This window comes from Callospermophilus lateralis, chromosome 5, assembly GCF_048772815.1.
Source record: "Callospermophilus lateralis isolate mCalLat2 chromosome 5, mCalLat2.hap1, whole genome shotgun sequence".
Classification (NCBI taxonomy): Eukaryota; Metazoa; Chordata; class Mammalia; order Rodentia; family Sciuridae; genus Callospermophilus; species Callospermophilus lateralis.
The window spans coordinates 146,655,767-146,676,242 of NC_135309.1; the positions used below are offsets into that span (position 1 = coordinate 146,655,767).

A 20,476-nucleotide genomic window follows, 5' to 3' on the forward strand; every position below is an offset into this window, starting at 1 on the left:
CCCAGTGGAGCAGGGCGTAGAAACGAGGTGCTGCCGCCGGGCTTCTGGTCCTGGCCCGGCTCGGGTGCTGCGCGGCGCGGCGGAGACGCGAGCCCGAGTGGCGGCAGCGGCGGCGGCGGCGGCGGTGGCGGAAGTGGAGTGGGGAAGAGGGGGTGGTTGTTAGTGTTTGGCGCCGGCGGAGGGAGTCATTCCTGCAGCTGCACTTCCGGTCGGCATTTTGTTCTGAGAGGGAGAGACGGAACGAGAGAGAGACACACACAGGGCTCCTTCCCCCCGCCCTCCCCCCCCTCCCTCCGTCGGTACCGACTCACCCGACACCACCAAGCCGCAGGGAGGGACGCCCCCGCCGACAGGAGGATTGGTTCCCGGGTCCGTGGCGATGCCCCCCCGGTAGCTCGGGCCCCTGGTCGGGTGTTTGTGAGTGTTTCTATGTGGGAGAAGGAGGAGGAGGAGGAAGAAGCAGCGATTTGTCTTCTCGGCTGGTCTCCCCCCGGCTCTACATGTTCCCCGCACTGAGGAGACGGAAGAGGAGCCGTAGCCACCCCCCCTCCCGGCCCGGATTATAGTCTCTCGCCACAGCGGCCTCGGCCTCCCCTCGGATTCAGACGCCGATTCGCCCAGGTAAATTCCTGCTCTTTATTTCGGCGGCGGCGGCGCCAGGTCCTCAGCGTCTCTCCTCCTCGCTCCCCTCCCAGCCGTTTCCTTAGCGGCCCCAGGTCTCTTCCACGGGCGAGTCGAGAGTTCGCTTCTCTCTGGTGGCAGCCGCCCTGGGTGGCGGTGGTTTTGTACCTTCTCCCGGCCGGCTCCGGTGGCGGGGACTGGGCTCCTGCCGGGCGGCCGGGGAGGCGTAGGCCCGGCGGAGAGTGCAGGCCGCGGGCCAGCGGAATCTACTTGAGCTCGGGGATTAGGAGAGCTCCGGGCTGAGCGGAGCGACTGCTGGTCGGTGACAGGCCTCGCCCGGGAGAGGAGCCGTAGCTAGCGAGGAGGCGGAAACAATACAACTAACAGCAAATGTGCCCCGATCGTCCCCATATTTACAACTTTCCCGGTCCCGGAGTGGGGAACGTCCCAGTGAAACAAACAACCCCCCTTCTTCCCCCTGTGACCCCATGAAGGGAGGAAGTAGTTTCAGTTAGTGAGACAAATGTAAATACTCAGACACGGATACGGTGGTAATTCTTTCTGTTTTAAAAACTTGTTTTGGACATTGGAAAGTTAATAAAGACTCATTTTCTTTTTGAAAGAATTAGATCGTCCACATGAATATTTAATATAGAAAACCATGGTGTAGTAGACACTACATCCCCCCCCCCAGCTTTTTATGTTGTTTGACAGTGTGTGTTGCACATGGACTTTTTATTCAGAGACAAGTATAAAGTACTTGACAGGTTTACTCTGCCACTTTATATTTGTATGCGTTATGTAAGGACAATTTTAAACGACTATACATAAAACACTCAGGTACTTCCTGACTTAAACGTGTGCAAGCATACAAAGAATTTTAAATGTTCTGAGCATTGTGCCAACAGAAGGCTAAAACCAGTTTCTTTTCTTTTAAAGGATAGAAATTAAGTTATACTTAAAATCCTTAGGAGGTTAAAAAAAAAATGTAGAAGATACCATCCTTTCATGTCAGGGCAGATCTTCTTGAGGTCCCAGGATTGTCATTGGCTGTTTGTGCCATGATGTTTGACTGTGTAATGAGAGAGGTGTCATTTTAATAGGTCAAATGTATCTGTAAATGCTGGAGAAAAATATCAGTTCTATCTTAACAAGTTCTAGTTCACGAGTAAGTTAAGTGTTTGGAGCCTGTTTATGGAGGCCTTGGTAATGTAGATTGTGTTAAAGGGGAAACACTAATTTAAAAGTCCTCAGTCATACAAATTGTATAGAAAAATGCATGTACCTCTGTTAGTCTCTTTTGATACTTTGTTTCATATTCGCTGAAGGAAAACTCTCATTGGTTAAAATGAAGCAACACTGCTCAATAAAGTCCCTTGTTTTACTAGTGGGTGTTACATTGGTTCAAATTTTTTGTGTCTTATTAAATTTTTATTGTCACTGTAGAATAAGTAACTTTTCTGGAGGTTATTTTTGAGTTTAGCATCCTGCTTACAATAAATTGTTCCACATTTCCTACAAACGATCGGATAAATGTTAAAAAGAGTGAAGTTAATATAGCTGTCACGTACTAGGCATGTTTTTAATGCTATAAATCCGTGTAGTAGTCAGTAGCGTGTCCGTGATTTGTATTGGTCAGGGAGCAGTTTGAATTTTAAAAAGCCTGAAGCTCCTGCTGAGCCCCAATCCCGGCCTCCCTCCCTCCCACTAATCTCCCATTCCTGTCTTTGTGCTGCCTGCTCCTGTTAGACACTGTTTGCTACGGGGCCTCAGGCCTACAGCGGGTGGGGGGATTGCGGGTGGGGGGATTGCCAGGGAGGGAATGCAGAGAGGAATACTTCGCGTCTTCAGAAAACAGAGGGTTTGATTTGGGCGGGGGGGGGGGCGGGTAGGGGCTTCATTATAAATGTTTTAAAAGCCCTCATATATTTCTGTGATCGTCTTTACAACTTTTATTTAATTAAAATACTGAGATGAATGTCAAGGGATGAACATATTTCCACTAAAGAAAATGCAAAGAGTTTTCTTGCTTCGTTTTCATCAACAGAAGCAACTTATTTTTAAAGTTTTATAGTTAAAGGGAGCCTTTTGCAGATGTTTGAAATCAGTGTGTTATCAGTTTATATAATTGATTTTTTTTCCTTGAGTCTTTGGAATTAAATTATAGTTAATTGGTTCCTCTTATTTTATTTTCCCACTTCTACATACTTAATAATTTGTAAGTAATACAGGTTGTGTGATAACTTTCATTAAGATAGCATAAACATTTTTTCAAAGTAAATTTGAAAATATTTTTGGTTTCGCTCAACCCAATTATATAGGTCATTTTTAAAGGTGAAAACACAAAACCTAAACTTGAACTCTAAATTTTTGATAACTTGGTGAGAGAGAATAATTTGTTTCACTATGTTGTACTTTTGCTGTATTGGTTGAGCTAATCACCAGTGGTTAATCTTGCTTTTCATTTTTAAAAAAGTCAGTTGAAAGAGACAACCAGTAAGTGTTCCCAGTAATCTTATAATTCTAGTTACTGTTTTTGGAGAAATATTTACTAATGTACCTAAAGGAAATCTCATGAATGTGGTTTTTCTCGAATCTGCAGTTACCAGTAACTTACATAATTTGAAAAGAAAGCAATTTTAAATATTGGAAATCTAGTGAATCAATGTCCGACAATAAATACTTAATTATTTCAATGCTTTGAGAAGTATATATAGGATGCTTCCTTTTTAAAGCAGTCAACTTTGTTTACTAAAGTTGAGTGCATTTTTGAATCTATGCAAGGAATCATTATATTACTGTTTAAACCTTAAAAGAAGAAAAAAAATTGTATTTGTAGAAAAGTGACAATTTGAAATTCTTTTGAGGAATGATAAATGAAAGTTTTTAATATGGTAGCAAACAAACTTTTGGTTCTGCAACAGTAATCACTACTAAATTTCAAAAATATTCTGAACGAAGATATAACAGTTTGAACAGTTTTCTCCTTTTTGGGGAGCAGGACTGCCTGATTCAAACGTAGTTTCTAAGGCTTCTTAAACTAACTTCCTATTTAGTTTTTGGTACCAATCCATCATCAAATTGTCATAGAAACACAAGAACCAATTAAATCAGATTTTGACATGACCTATTGTGCTATTTTTTACTTTTTCAAAATAAGATGCATAATTTACAATGGGAGAGTAAATAAAAGCTAAGTTTGAGTTTTCTATAATTGCATTTAACTCTCCTTTTAAGTGATTGGGAGGTGGGGTAAATAAAAGAAATAAAATAAAATTTCCTTTTAGGAAAATGTACCTTTAATTTTGTTTATCATGTTTATTTGCTATAAAATATATAGGAAATTCCTGTCTAAGTACCTTTATAGAAGTCTGATAATTAACTGTTTAGTTGAAGATGCTTAGTTGAAGTTTAGTTGAACTGTTTAGTTGAAGATTATTTTAATATCTTAAGCATAATAAGTTGACTTTGGGGATAACTTATGGTCTTACAGCCTTTAAAAATCATTTTAAAATTCATTTTTAAGCAGTTTTTCCTGTTTTCAGCAGTTGTCATTTATAATTCTTTGCATTTTTAATTGGTCCCTTTCAAGGTGATCCGAGTCCATTTATAAATATTCTCATATTCCTGTGAGAGAAGTGACCAGCATGATTTCTATTTTTTGATGAAAAACTTGACACTTAGAGACCACGTGATTTGTGTAGCTGCTTGTAATGAGTCAGTTGAAGGAGTTCTCTGACATTGATTTTTTTATTAGAGTATGTTCCTTTAAGAAATGTCTGAGCTCTAATTTTGAAATTAGGTATTGCTGAGTGCTAACACTAATACCATTTGTGACTTTTTTAATTATATGAGCTTAAGATACTTTTCCATTTTTTTCAAAAGAGGGATGGTATCTGTTTGCTTGTATTTTCCTTGTATTAAAATAGTACTTTCATATTAAAAAACCTGAAGTTGTATGTATGTGTTTGGTATTTAAATGACTGCTTTTATTTTTATATATCCCTGTGAAGGAATGTAAGTGATTAACTATATATGTAGTAAACAATATGTAAGGTTTCCTGAAACATTTGGTTTTTAAAATTTTCTTTTAAAAAATTAACATAAGTAGAATTACAGTGTTTCTAGTTGATTTAAAAATAACCTTTATAATCAGGTATCTTAATTTCAGGCCCTCATTATAATTTTAAGGGGAATTTTATGTGCCTAGAATATTTTGCCCGAGTAAGTTAAATAATAAATGTGATTTTAGATATTTGTTTTGGTGTAAATCTGGAGTCAGTTTTAATGAATTGAGTTTTGTGAGACTGCATTATATTTTAAGGCATATTCCCTTCTTTTCCCAAAGTGATATTAGATTATTTCATGGTATACCATTGCCAGCTAAGATTTTTGCCCCATAAAATTTGAGGGCATATTATTTACTAGGAATTACTTTAAGTATACCCTTCATATTATTACCTCATTTAATTCTTCTTGCAAGCCCATGAGTAGAAACAGTTATTAACCACAGTTTACAAATGAAGAAACTGAGGCTGGAAAGGCGTCAGAAAATTGCCTGCAGTCTTACAGTTAATAAATGATTAGTCTGGTATACATTTATTTTTAAGGATTTCAGGGTTCTACATTTCTAGTTTTAACAAAATCTTACCTTTGGTTGCTCGGTTGATTGGCTTAAATGTCATTTTGTTAGAGATACATACTTGAGAGAAAGAAACTGGAATAGAATTCAGGCTGTATATCTTGTACATATTCTGTTTTTGAGATCAGAAATCTTTGTTATCTTTTATTAAGATGTCTGTGAATTTTTTTACTTAATTTTTTTATATGCATCTATTTTCAGGGAAAATTCAGCTTTAGGAAATGATTTAATTTATAAAAATATGTATAACCAATTATAGTAGATGAATTAATAAGTTAGTATGACTAATAACTTTAAATTCCAATATTTGCATAGCAAAAGAATTTTGATCCTTTCAAAGTAATCAACTGGGGAGTTTGTATATTTATTTCAGAGCTATTACCATTGCATAATAACCTTATGGGAAACCCTTTTGTGATTACCTCTTAGAACAGTTGATACAGTTCTTTACTTATCCTATTATGAAAGTTCATTTTTGGAGGTGAGTTTGAGTTTTTAAATATAGTAAGGAAATTAGGACTTAGTAAGATCTTTTTGTATCAGACGTTGTGTTGAGTGTTTTTACTTTTGTGATATGTAATATCATTGAGTGATTTTATATGCCAGGTACTTACATGAATTTTCTCAATTCTTCAAGGTACAATATAAGGGTAGGTCTATGATAAAACTGACTTATTGGAATGGTTAAATGACAAGCCCAAAGTCACACAGCTAATAATTGCAAGAAAGTAGAGAATGGACTCTGGAGTTGGTGCTTTCACTCACTATCATGATTTGAGCCTCCCAGCTACCCAGTGAAGTTATAGTGTTCTCATTTTGCAGATAGGAAAATTAAAGCTCATTATGTCCAGGAAGCTTGTCCTTCCTTAGTGGCAAATCTAGCATCTAGATAGAATTCTAATCCAAATATGTCTAATTATAAAATACCTCTATTCTTCCCATTCCCTGTCTCTTTGAGATTTATCATACAAATTTTGATACAAAGAATGAGTTTGGCTATAAAGTAAGCAGACTGTTTTTCTTATGTTTCTTATAAAGAGATTTTTTGTTGTTGTTGTTAGTTTTTGATGCTGGGAATCTAATCCAGGGCTTCATGCATGCTACTCATTAACTGTATCTCTGAGCTATGTTCCTGGCCTCTCAGAATAATTTTGTTCAGTTATAGCTGGCTTGTTATTCAATTGTAGTCTTTAAAATTTTTTGTTAAGTCTATCTAATGTATGTCTGTGTGTACAATATGCATTTAAATAAAATTTATGTTTAAATATATAATTCTGGAATATAGTAAGTAAATACATGTATCAGTAGAATATATAACCTCAGAATATTTTGCAAATCCACTTTATTTTCATGACTATTGTGGTTCTTCGGTTACTTTTTTCTGAAAATGTTAAGCATTAAAAGACCCCCCCCCCCAAAAAAATACATTACATTTTTAAAATAATTCATGTAGGTAAATTTCTTTGCCATCTTGAATGTGTGAAAATATCGTTGAACAGACACACCAAACTCCTTTAAAGTTTTCATTTGTATATATTTACCTTTTGGCAGAAAGGAAACACCTTTTCAGCACCTAAAAACATGAAATTGGCAGTATTAATTTATTAAAATTTTACCTTTCCTGAGAAATTCAGAAGCTGTAACATTTTGAAATGCTAGATTCCTTTTTGTTGGAGTTAACATATTTAGGTCACTTGTCTTCTCAAGTCTAAAGAATTGTGAAATCTTGGGCAAACGAAATACATATTTGACTATTATTTTAAAAATTACTTACTGTTGTAGATAACCTTAAATCTAATAGTGTTCAAAACGCTAATACATTATTGAAATTCAAACTACATTTTACTTTAAAGATACAATCTTTATGATATTTAATTTGTTATTTGGAAAACAAAAATGTCCTTCCTAGCAAAGAAATACATCACTGCATTTTCTCAACACTGCTGTCAGGCAACCCTTTTAAATCACTTCAGTATTTTAAAACTTACTTTTAGTTGTCTTCTAATAGAATTGTGGGTTGCCAATATTAGCTAAAGAAATCAATCTTCTGAGTGTAGGCTATATATAATTTAGTTTTTTCTTGTTGATGGCTAAGTTGAAATTTTACATGGGTTTAAATTAGGGATAGCACCTTACATTATTATTATTAATACCAGTCTTAAAAAATTGTTGCACGGGCTGGGGATGTGGCTCAAGCGGTAGTGTGCTCGCCTGGCATGCGTGCGGCCTGGGTTCGATCCTCAGCACCACATACAAACAAAGATGTTGTGTCCTCCAAAAACTAAAATATAAATATTAAAATTATCTCTCTTCCTCTCTCTCTCTCTCTCTCTCTCACTCACTCTCTAAAAAATAAAAAATAAAAATAAAAAAATAAACACATGTCATTTAAAAAAAATTGTTGCACATGAGAAACAGTTTTCATTGAGGTTCTGCTTATGCCTCAGAAGACTCTTAATATTGAATGTTGAAATATAATGGCCTAAAAACTTCTGTTGAGATCATCATTTCCCTTTTGAGAAAGGAATCAAGTTTATACAATATTTATCCCATAACCTCCCTCAGGTTATCCTGACTTAGATGATATATATCTCCACTAATTCTTTTATTCTTTCCCTTTTCTTACATTGCTCTCCCTTTCTCTGTCCATGTCCATTTCTTTTTTGCGGGGGCAGTGGGCCGTACCAGGGATTGAACTCAGGGGCACTCAACCACTGATCCACATCCCCAGCCCTACTTTTTGTATTTTATTTATTTAGAGACAGGGTCTACACAGAGTTGTTTAGCACCTCACTTTTCTCTGAGGCAGACTTTGAACTCGAGATCCTCCTGCCTCAGCCTTCTGAGCTGCTGGGATTACAGGCATGCACCACCATGCCCCGCTGTCCTTGTTCTTTTCATCTTTGTCAATTTTTACATAGCATGTGAAATACAGGTGTTTGTTGATGTCCATAGTTAATGTGAATGGTCTTGTAATATGTTACTTTCCCTGATGAAATCTAGAGTAATTTGAAAGGCCTTAAATTCTGAGATCTTTATAAATTCAAAATACTGCTGCTGATGGGCTGGAGTTGTGGCTCAATGGTAGAACACTTGCCTAACGTGTGTGAGGCACTGGGTTTGATTCTCAGTACCATATAAAAATAAATTAATAAAATAGAGGTATTGTGTCTATCTACAACCAAAAGTAATTTTTAAAATCTGATGAAAAAACATTGACATTAACCATGAAAATGTAAATTTGTGTAGTGTTTCTACATTTTTTTCTATGGACATGCATTACTTTTCAAAATGTCTCTTGAAGGACCAGAAATTTTTTTTGTAAGGAGAAAAGTAAAGCATAGTTTTTTGTGTGAAAGTTTCCATGATCACTTATTCCATTATAGTATTTATACAATTTATTACTTATACTTCTTGATCAAATAATTGTTCCTATGTCAGTCATACAGTGCTTTTCTTGTTTTAGCTATACAATAAGTTTTTATTGAATTGATGAGCTCAAATTGAGCTGTAGATTTCTTGATATTTCCTCCTCCTCCTTTTTCGAACCAGGATGGGGATAGAAGCTAAGGACCTTTGTGCATGCTAGGCATGTGCTCCACCACTGAACATCCCCAGCCCTGTGTGATGTTTCTTAAAGGTATATCTTTAAGATATATTAGTGAATGACCACTGTATTTCTGTTAATTTGAAAATATAATTTTCTTAAATGTAGGTCCTTGGGTCCTCTTATCTATGGAGTTAGAATATTTTATTTACATATATATACCTGACACTACATACATACATGATATATAACTTGTATATAAAAATAATGAAAAATTTAAAACAGTTCCTTTTTCAGCTGTTAGGACTATGAATTATAGGAAGTTTTTTTTTTTAATTCTGGTCCATTGATATAATTGAGTATAAGGTACTTGGGTTTATTTCAAGAGGGTTGGTAACTATTACTTTGTTTTAATCTGAAGATAGATTTATTATAATTTCAAATTCTATGTTAATTTAAGTATAATATATAGTAATGCAGATAAGTTAATGAGAAATATAGCACATTAAAATGATAATTAAAATAGTGATTAGAGGTGCTGGGGTTGTGGCTCAGTGGTAGAGTGCTTGCTTAGCTTGTGTGAGGCACTGGGTTGGATCCTCAGCACCACATAAAAATAAATAAATAAAATAAAGGTATTGTATCCATCTACAAATGAAAAAAAATTAAAAAATGGTGATTAGATGACTACATTTTTTAAAATTATAAAATTTAAGTTTCCTTGTGTCCCTTTGTAAACAGTTTCTGATTTTGGTCCCTATGGTTTGCCTTTTCTAGAATGTGGTGTAATGGAATCATATAGTATACAGCCTTTTTGTGTCTGTTTTTTTTTTCAGTTAAAAAATGTCTTTTGAGAGTCATTAATATTGTTGCATATTTCAGTAGTTTGTTGGTGACTAAATTTTGAAATTGTATTTAATGTGCTACTCAGATCAAAGAGTATTATTAAAAATGGTATTTTTTAATAGCCTCAGATATTTCTTTCAGAGCTTAGCAGCTACTTTATTGAACATTTTATTTGCCCATTTTACCCTTTACCTGCCAAAATCTAGTGTAATTGGCATTATTTTTAAGTAGCATTTACTTGTATTAGTAGATGCTGTTAGCGTTTCTGTGCTCTACCTAGCAGGTGAACAAGGCAGTGTTTTCTTTTTCATTATAATTAAGTAGCATTGTGTGTTTTTGAACATTTAGCATGTAGAGACTGGAACAAGAAATGAGGGATGGTATGATAATTAACTCATTTTAAAAACTGAGTTCACATTTTGCTTTAAAGGTTAGTGTTTATAAATTTATGCTAAAAGTATAGCATGGGTTATAGTGAAAAACGGTCATCGCCCCTTTTGTAATGATTAAAGTTGGAGAAGCAGTGCTGTTTGCTGAAGAGGAGGGCATGATGAGAACAGAGTCAATTTTCTGCTCATTTTATTTGACCCTCCATTGCTTTTTGAAAAAGTTCTCTCTTTTGGGTTCAGGGATATTCTCTTGCTACTTGCCTATGTCTTTGACCTCTCTTTATATTCTTTGCCAAAAAGTTCTTTCTCCACTGTCTATCCCTTTAAATATTTGTATTCCCAAGGTGATTCTTCAGTCTTAGTTCTATTCACTCTTCCTGTTGATCTCATTGATTCACATGACTTATTACATGCTACCTCTGTGCTGATGACTCACAAATCTAGCTCCTGAGTGTATTCCTCTCCTGAGTCCCAGATCCAGCTCTCCACCAGGCACCTCCTGATAGTCCCATAATACTAGAAATTCAAAATCTGAGCTTATTCTTCAGTTCCCTATTATCCACTCATGTCCAACAAGAAATTATTCTTCTTAAAAAAATATGAAGTAATTTAATGTTTCTTTCTTCAGCTCAGTTGCCTAAACTAGAAATTTGGGATAATCCTTGACTTTTTTACTGAACCTCCAATCAGTTCACCCAATTCTGACTTTTAGCATACTTCCCTGAATATTATTTGAATCCTTTTCTCCTCTGATGTCTTGAATCTGAATATGGGCTTGAATATACAACTTGTCAGATTGAATATATTAAATACATCTACTAATACAAGTAAATGCTACTTAAAATAATGCTAATTACACTAGATTTTGGCATTTAAAGGGTAAAATGGGCAAATAAAATATTCAATAAGGCAGCTGCTAATCTCTGAAAGAAATATCTAAGGCTATTAAAAATACAATTTTTAATAATACTCTACCGTTTTAAGAAATGTTTAGAGCTAATTATGAAAGAATTATATATTTAGTGTTTGGATACTTTTGCTTATATGCTTGGACTCTGTTATTTAAAATTAAGCTGTCATCCTCAGTAACATTTACACTGTATAGCCTAAATGCATTGTCTTCTGTATACTTTTCCATTATATCTGAGATCTAGAACTTTTGACTTATAGTCTAGTATATCAACCAGAATTTAAAGTCAGTCTTTTTATCTTTTCATACTTTACTTTTTGTAGTACCACATTTCATGGAAGTGTATGTTCATTGTAATACTCTGTTTATGTGCTGAGGAATAGTATCTGAGAAGAGAATAAAATGGAATAAGGGAGAAAAGGTAAAAGCAGGGCTTTTAAACTTTTCCATACTATAGAAACATGTTTACATTTTCACTTTAATTGTAGACAAAAGAAAACTAAATAAATAATTCTGTGGTGTGTGATACCTTTCACTTGCTGGTCATGAAAACATTTTTAATGACAATAGTCAAATATATTGTGACTGCATTATTTGTTTGTGAGTGTGGAAATTATTGCTCATTGATTTTTATAAATAACTTCATGCCGTTTCTTCCTTAGAATAAGAAGTTATACCTTCACTTTACAATTTGAACGGAGGGGTTTGCTTGGAGTTACTGGTTTAAATAATTCTGAGTATCTTTTTTTAAAAAAATTTTTTTAGATGTTGATGGAAAATTAATTAATTAATTAATTGTGCTGAGAATCAAACTCAGTCCTTCACACATACTAGGCAAGCACTCTACCACTGAGCTACAACCCTGGCCCCTCAGTATCTCTTTTGTGAAGTACATCTTGAAAATCAAAGTAAGCGTTTTCTTCATTATATTTAGAGTTTATAACTAAAGAAACAATGTAAGCTATATTTTGCTCTGTTTTAACTACTGTATTTTAGAGTAAGTAAGATCAATGGAAAGGCAGTTTTAAAAGGCTGAAAGAAGACCCAGTTTGATAGTCTTTGGATTCCTGTAGTGGGCTTACCCATCATAAACCCTCAAGAAACAAGTATTGAATAAATGAATTTGAGTGTATTTCAGATTGGAGACAGGATTAATTAGAGAAGATGGGTAGGGCTTGCTAAATATTGAGCAAGTTTTATAGAAGAAAGAAAACATGAAACCCAAAAAAAGGTTAGGACAGCATTGACAGCAAAGAATTGGTATAGTTATCATTTGTATTTGGACAGTTAGGTTTAGCTGGACAAGGGAAAGATCTGTGTATAGAAATGGTTTTAATTCCTTCTGCTCTTATTCCTACTCTAGCTCAGCTTCTGGATCTACACATGTAACTGCTAAGAAACAAATTGGTAGACTCCAGGCTAAAATGATATGCATTATCCAGATATGCACATTAGAAAATTAATCTGGAGGTGTAGGTGAGAAAAAGAAAGAGGTATTTCATATAGCTTTCAGTATTTTCCAATTACTCATAGTTCCTGGTATATTTCAAGGGGCCATTGCACTGTCCCTAGTTTTCATACTTTACTTCTTGTAGTACCGCATTTCACGGAAGTGACTATTTACGATAAGGCTGTGACTGGCTTAGGATTAAGATCACTGTCTGAATCTCTGTTAACTGCATGCTGCACCTATACTAGTTATCTTACTGTTTTAATGATTCTAATATTTCAACTAAAGATAGCCACTGACATTTAGTGTTTTTAATGAAAATTTTATACTTCAGTAATTCTCCATTCTCTTTTAAGTTTTCTTAGAAACCAAAACACATACAGTTTTCTGGTATTTTTTAAGGCTAAATTGTGATATTTAGAACTTAAGAAATTTTGAAGAAGCTCAGAAGTTGAGGATTTCACTTCATTTTTTTTGTATTATAGAAATAATGTGAAAAAAATTACATGCTGTTTGGAAAGTAGAGAACATATTTGTAATTTTGAATTCTGTGTTTTTTCTACTATATATTTCAAAGGGGCTGTAGCTCAGTGGCAGATGCTTACCTAGCATGAGAGAGGTAGTAGGTTCGATCCTCAGCAACACATTTAAAAATAAATAAATAAATAAATAAATAAATAAATAAATAAATAAAATAAAGGCATTCTGTCCATCCACAACTACAAAAAAAATTAAAAAATATTTATATGAGCAAACTTATAGTTAAATATATGTATTTATAGCATAAACATACATATGTATACTATGGAGTTATTCATTCTTTTTTTAATTTATTTTTTAGTTGAAGTTGGACACAATACCTTTATTTTATTTATTTATTTTTATGTGGTGCTGAGAATCGAACCTGGGGCCTTGCACATGCTGGATGAGCACTCTACCACTGAGCCACAACCCCAGCCCCTTATTCTTCTATTAGATATTTTATTTGCTTTCATTTTTCTTCATATAAAGAGGCAGAGAACATCTTTCTATGTACCCTCCCCCTTTTCCCCCTTTCTGGTTTTTATTCACTTGGAGTAGAATCATGTAAGTAGAATTTGGGCCAAAAGATTTGAACATTTATATGGCTCTAATACATATTTCTGTAAAATAGTTTTACCCTGCCATAATTTTTATTTTCAGTCATATCTTAATTTATGTAGTAAATTCATTTTATTTTCCACATAGAATGTATTAACTGTATTGATTATTCTTAGGTCATTTAAATGTATTCTCCCAATATTGTGGCTGTGATCTCTTTTTAGTACATTTTTAACTTCTTGATGATCCGAATTATGACTTTTCAAACTGGATATATCATTTGGAGATATTATGTAGTGAAATTAACTAGGTTACTAGCCAAGTGTCAGGCCAATTATTAACCCAATCTTGTTTCTTCAGCTGTAAACTCAAGAGTTTTACAAGTTTTATGATTTCATGGACTAGTCAAATAAAACAATGGAAACAAAATCTAGAAAAATCAGTTTCTAGGTAAGATCTGTTATTTAATCCTAATATTGGAAATATAAAATATCCAGTTAAAGTTTGGTCATCAAACATTGGATGTATCCTGTTTCTCTACTCAGGGACCGTTATGCATTGGAAATGGTGATATAAAAGACTTCAGCCTACCCATCAAGGATCTTGAAGTCTAAAAAAACTTAGATAAATAAAAATCATGTTGCAATATCTTAGTGCTGTAATTGAGATAAATAAAGAATACAGTAGAAGCACTGAGAAAGTCACTAATTTAGATTAATGTGTCAAGAAGGTAAATCAAGAAAGCCCTCTAGGAGAGATGGTATATAAAATAGATTTTGAAAGCCATTAGTCAGGTTCAAGATCGTGGGGCAACAGTTTGATTTTGAAAACTACTGATGGCTTAAAATACTAGAGTATGGTTTGAAAATGAGCATGCCAGAAAGATTTGAAGCTGCAGAAAGGAGCAAGGTAACCAGGGGGCATGGTGCATGCCTGTAATTCCAGCAGCTTGGGAGGCTGAGGCAGGAAGATTGCAAATTCAAAGCCAGCCTCAGTAATTTAGTGAAATCCCATCTTAAATAAAAAATATAAAGGGCTGGGGATGTGAGTTTAGAGGTTAAGTGCCTCTGGGTTCAATCACTGGTACCAGAAAAAAAAAAAAAAAGGATTAAAAGGGTATGGTGGAGGCTGGGGTTGTAACTCAGTGGTAGAGCGCTTGCCTCGCATGTGTGAGGCCCTGGGTTCGATGCTTAGCACCACATAAAAAAATAAATAAATAAAAATAAAGATATTGTGTCCATCTACAACTAAAAAATAAATATACATATTTAAAAAGATACGGTGGGAGGGCTGGGGTTGTGGCTCAGTGGTAGAGCACTTGCCTAGCATGTGTGAGGCACTGGGTTCAAGTCTCAGCACTGCATATAAATAAATAAATAAACTAAAAGTCCATCAACAACTACAAAATATATACATATTTTTAAAAAGGGATATGATGGGTCCTATGTTGTTTTTGTTTGTTGTTTAGATTACCAAAAGATAACAGTACCATAATTTCCTAACAATGAGTTTTTCAGGATATTGTATATATTACTGTGAACTTAACAAAATGAATGTTTTTTTATGACTATTTTCTGTTGTGCAATGCTCCTAGACTTTTCTGGTGTATTCATTTTTCAAGCTTAGTCTCAAGACTGCCCTTTCATTTAGTTTTAAACTAATTTGTACAAATAATGAAATCTTATAGTGAGAACTGTGCTACTTTGTTCATAAGAGTATTCTCCTTACAATTATAATTAAAGGTCTACTTTTAAAATAATTAAAAATAGGAGCAGATTTTTAAGTGTTAAATGCAGGAATAATTATAAAGCTATCAAACTAATTTATCAAAAGTAATTGGCCAGGGCTTGGGTTGTAGCTCAGTGGTAAGAGTGCTCGCCTCACATATGGAAAGCACTGGGTTTGATCCTCAGCACCACATAAAAATAAAATAAAGATATCTACAACTAAAAATATTTTAAAAATTGGCATAACTGTCAAAATGAAAATCAGTATTTTCCTAGGACCTAAATACATTTAAGCATCTTTACTTTTAAACATATGTACTTTTGTTTTGTTTTGTATTTTGGCTGGAGAGGTTACACAAGGGAAATTTTCAAACAGTAACTCTTTTTTGAAGATACAAGATAAATTTATGAAGTTTTTCCTTAGCTGTTCGCTTAGACCTCTCAATCATTCAACAAGAATTAATTAAATAACTGCTATATAATCAGCAAATAATACCTGTCATTTGATGCTAAGACCTTTTTTCCATGTTCCCTCCTGAATTTTACATGCTATCTAAAGGCTCCCTCTATTTATTCTATTCTGTAAAAATACCATCTGTGAGGTGTAAAGGAATGAGGAATCATATGAGCAGAATTATTAAAGGATAAGAATTAACAATAGAGTTGTGTTTGGTTCTGAATGATGGAATGGCAATTGATGGATACTAGAGAAGAGATAGGATTGAGGAAAGTAAGGTAGGCAGATACTTTAAATGCATTTGAGAAATGGTGAAAAAAGATACAACAATGCATAGAATAAGATCAGAAATTATGAACTGACTGATCTCTTCCTAAAAGTGTCTTTTATTTAAAAATTGTTGGGCTGGAGATGTGGCTCAAGCGGTAGCACGCTCGCCTGGCATGCGTGCGGCCCGGGTTCCATCCTCAGCACCACATACAAAGATTTTGTGTCCGCCGAAAACTAAACAATAAATATTTTTAAAAAATTTCTCTCTCTCTCTCTCTCTCTCTCAAAAAAAAAAAAAAAAAACAAATTGTACCCTAAAGCTGATTTGTGTCTTGTATGTTGGATATACACTACTTAAAAGTAACTCAGATATTTAGAACCATGTTATAGTAGTGCTTAGCAAACATATGTTACTTTTGTTAGTTGACAGTGTACTTTTTAAGTGTGATTTGGGGAAAACTATTATTGTTAAATATATTTCCAAATAGAAATTTGCTAATGTGTGACATTCTGATGGGGTATTTGGAAGGAAGGTATTTGATTAAAAAACAAAGTGTAATCAAATAAGCTTAAGTTACTCTTGCATTAAAATATTATAAGTAATCCTCAACTAATATTACTTAGCTGTTTACTCTAGATCAGATATTCCAAGTAATAATTGCTTAGATGAGAAACATTCGAAGATAATTATTCCTCTAAAAGTGTTGTATTATAGTATACTAATGTATATATGGCAATATACTTAATATGCAAAATATATTCAAATATAAATGTATCCATTATATTTGATAACTCATGTTGTATTTTCCTGCCGTACACCTTTAATCAAAATATTTACCTCCTTTTTTTCCTCTATCAGTCCAAGTCTTACCATCTTTCTAGGGCTGTTTTTTTGTTTGTTTGTTTTTTCTTTCTGGGGGAGATGGCATATCAAAATTATGATTTTTTTTTCAAGATTAAAATCCTTTCCCTGTTTTTTCCTGCCTTATTTCATGTGATTTTTTTCATGTTATGATTATATGTTATGTTGATTTGTCACCTTTTCTTATTGTATATAAAGCCTAAGTTTCTTTTATTTGTTTATTTATTTGTGTATTTTTCCAGTTCGGGGTATTGAACCCAGTGGTGGTGTATCATTGAACCACTTCTCATTTGAGACAAGTTTTCACTAATTTGCCCAGGCTGACCTCAAATTTGCAATCGTCTTGTCTCCCCAACCCGAATTGCTGGGATTATAGGCATGCACAACCATACCTAGTTTATTTTATGTTCACCTAATCTGTTTTTAACTTCTCAATCAGAATATAAAATGTTCTGAGGACAAGTAGTCCTGTGATACTTGGTAAAAGTGTTTCACCTAGGGTAGTCTCTTAGTAAACATTTGCTGATAAATGATGTAGCTCACCTGGACTAGTAGGAAGAGGTTTGGAAAATATCTCACATTCTCACAAACCATAAAACTTACTCTTGTAAAGTATACACTTCATTCTGGGTGTGGTGGCAAATGCCTATAATCAAGCGACTTGGGAGGCTGAGGAAGGAGGGTTGCAAGTTCAAGGACAGCATCAGCAATTTAGCAAGGCACTAGACAACTTAGTGGGACTCAGTCTCAAAAAATAAAAAGGTCTGGGGTTGTGGTTAAGTGTTCCTGGGTTTAATCCCAGGTACCAAAAAACATTAAAATTTAAAAATTAAAAAAATTAAAAATTAAAAGGACCAAATACCTGTGGATTCAATCCCTAGTGCTGCCAGAAGGAAAAAAATGAAAGAAATTCAGTGGTTTTTAGTATATATTAGTTGCCCCTTTTTCAAGACCCACTGTAGATGCCTGAAACCATAGATAATACTGAACTTATACCCTGTGTTCTTTCCCTGTATATATACACGATAAAACTTGATTCCTGAATTAGGCATAATAAGAGATAAACAACAACAATAAAATAGAGAAATTATAATGATAAAAAAATTAATAAAAGTTATGTGAATGTAGTCTCTTTCAAAATATCTTATACTATGCTTGTTCTTATGATGATAGGAGATAATACTTTAAGGAAGTGTGTACCAGAATTGCTAGCATCACTACTCTTGTTTTGGGGCCATTATTAAGTAAAGTAAGATTTACTGGAATACAAACTGTGGGACGGAGTGTTATAGGTTGCAACAGTAGGGTGGGAATGTTACTTAGAGTGGCATATAATTTAAAACTTAATTATTTCTAGAATTTTTTCAGTTAATATTTTCGGACTGCGGTTGACTACAGGTAACTACAACTGAGGGAAATGAAACCGTAGATGAAAGGGGACTACTGTATTTATTAATTGTACACCCATCACCACTCTCGAGTTCCAGAGCATTTTCATCACCCAGAAAGCATTCCTATACCCTCGCTATTCTCCTTTTTCTGTAGACTTTGGCAATCACAAATCTACATTCTATTGCTATGGTTTTCCTTTTACACAAATTAATATGTAAATCGTACAGTGTGGCCTTTTGTATCTGGTTTCTTTTACTTGTTCTTTCATATTGTAGAATATCGATACTGCATTCCTTTTTATGGCTGAATAATATTCCATTGTATGGATACAGCACATGTTACTTATACTTTGTCAGTTGATGGACATTAGGCTTGTTTTCATCTTCTAGTTATTATGAAGAATGTTATAAAAATTCATGTGCAGCCAGGCACAGTGGTGCATGCCTGTAATCCCAGCAAATCAGGAGGCTGAGGCTGGATCATCATAAATTCAAGGACAACCTCAGCAATTTAGTGAGACCCCTGCCTCAAAATTTATAATGAAAAGGGCTGGGGATGTAGCTCAGTGGTAAAGCACCCCTAAATTCAATCCTCAGTACTGCAACAAAACAAAATAAAACAACAACAATAACAAAAAGACAACAGAACAAACAGTTTATGTGCAAGTTTCTATGTGGTTATGTGTCTTTAATTCTCCTGGGTACATATGAGCAACATATCTAGGTCATATAATAACTATGTTTAATCTTTGAGGAACTACCAGACAGTTTTCCCAAGTGTTCTCGACATTTTATATTTCTGCCAATAGGGTAGGAGGATTCCTTTCTCCATGTTTGCCAATACTTGTTTTAATCTGACTTTGCCCATTTTAAGTTGGTTTGTCTTGTATTTTATTATTGAATTATAAGAATTTTATTTATTTTTATATAAGTCCCCTTGTCAGATATGTGATTTGTAAGTACTTCCCTCCCTCCCACCATATGGATTTTCTTATATTGTTTTCTTCAGTGGCTTGTGTTTTAGAAGTCGTATATAAGAAACCACTGCATAATCAAGGACCACCAATAGTTATACCTGTGTTTAGTTTTAGTTGTTATTTAAGTCTCTGGGGGCTGGGAATGTAGCTCAGTAGTAGAGCATTTGCCTAGTATGTATGAGGCACTGGATTTGATCCTTAACATCCCATAAAAACAAATAAATAAAGGTTAAATTCTTAAAAAAAAAAAAAAGTCTGATCCATTTTGAGTTTTGCATATGGTATGACATAATAATTCAACTTCATTCGTCTACATGTACCTATTCAGTTTTCCATCACCATTTGTTGAAAAATTATTCTTTTAAGCTTTAACCATTAAATAGTCTTGGCACCCTTGTTAAAAATTATTTGAATGTACATGTAAATGTTTATTTCAGGACTGTTAGCTTTACTCCATTGATAGTATATGTCTTGTCTTTATACCACTACTACTCTGTCTTGATTACTATAACTTTATAAGAAGGTTTAAAAATGGGAAGTGTGAATCTTCCAACTTAATTCTTTTTTAAGATTGTTTTGGCTATTTTGAATGTCTTTTATTTTCATATGAATTTTAGGGCCAGTTTGTCGATTTTTATAAAATACATAGTTGTGATTTTGATAGGGATTGTGTTGGATCTATAGATCAATTTGGGGAGTATTGCCACCATAATAATATTATAGTCCTATAATCCATGAGCATTGGATTGCTTTCCATTTTTTTAGCCTTAAACAATGTCAACATTGTTTTCAATTATCAGTGTACATGTATTGCACTTCTTTTGTTAAATTTGTTCTTAAATGTTTTATTCATTTTATTCTATCACAAATGAACTTTTTAAAAAAAATTTATTTCCAGATTATTCATTGTTAAGTATATGGAAGTACAGTTGATTTTTGCATATTGATCTTCTATAGAATCTTGGAATTAACCTTGCTGAATCCATATAGTGTGAGTCATACTCTTCATTTCTAGGGATAATTACATCTACTTCAATTTGATTAATTCAGCCTTTTATCAGCCTTCCAAATACTACATATCAACAGTGGTTTCTAGATGAAATTTTCAGTTTGTCCCATCTTACTCATTAGTAATTTAAACAAATTTATGCACATATGAAAAATAATATTAGCCACTAAATTATGTTAATGTCTTAATTTAGTGCTGACTGTGGCATAGGATTAAAAATTGAAGATTGTGGTGTAATACTTAAAACAGTGTACTTTACCTGTAGTAAGGATTTCAGATATTTGTTTCAGGAGTAAAT

The 20,476-nt window shown here is 34.1% G+C and overlaps 1 protein-coding gene across 4 annotated transcripts in view; it reads left to right on the forward strand.

Annotated features, from left to right (window-relative positions):
• Positions 1–241: 241 nt before the first annotated feature.
• The window catches only part of Nipbl (NIPBL cohesin loading factor), a 178,679-nt gene continuing 158,444 nt past the window's right edge, over positions 242–20,476 (forward strand). For all 4 annotated transcript variants that reach the window (XM_076857381.2, XM_076857383.2, XM_076857382.2 and 1 more), the window contains exon 1: positions 242–621. The gene's annotated coding sequence lies outside the window, so the exon portion shown is untranslated. The remainder of the gene's footprint in view (positions 622–20,476) is intronic.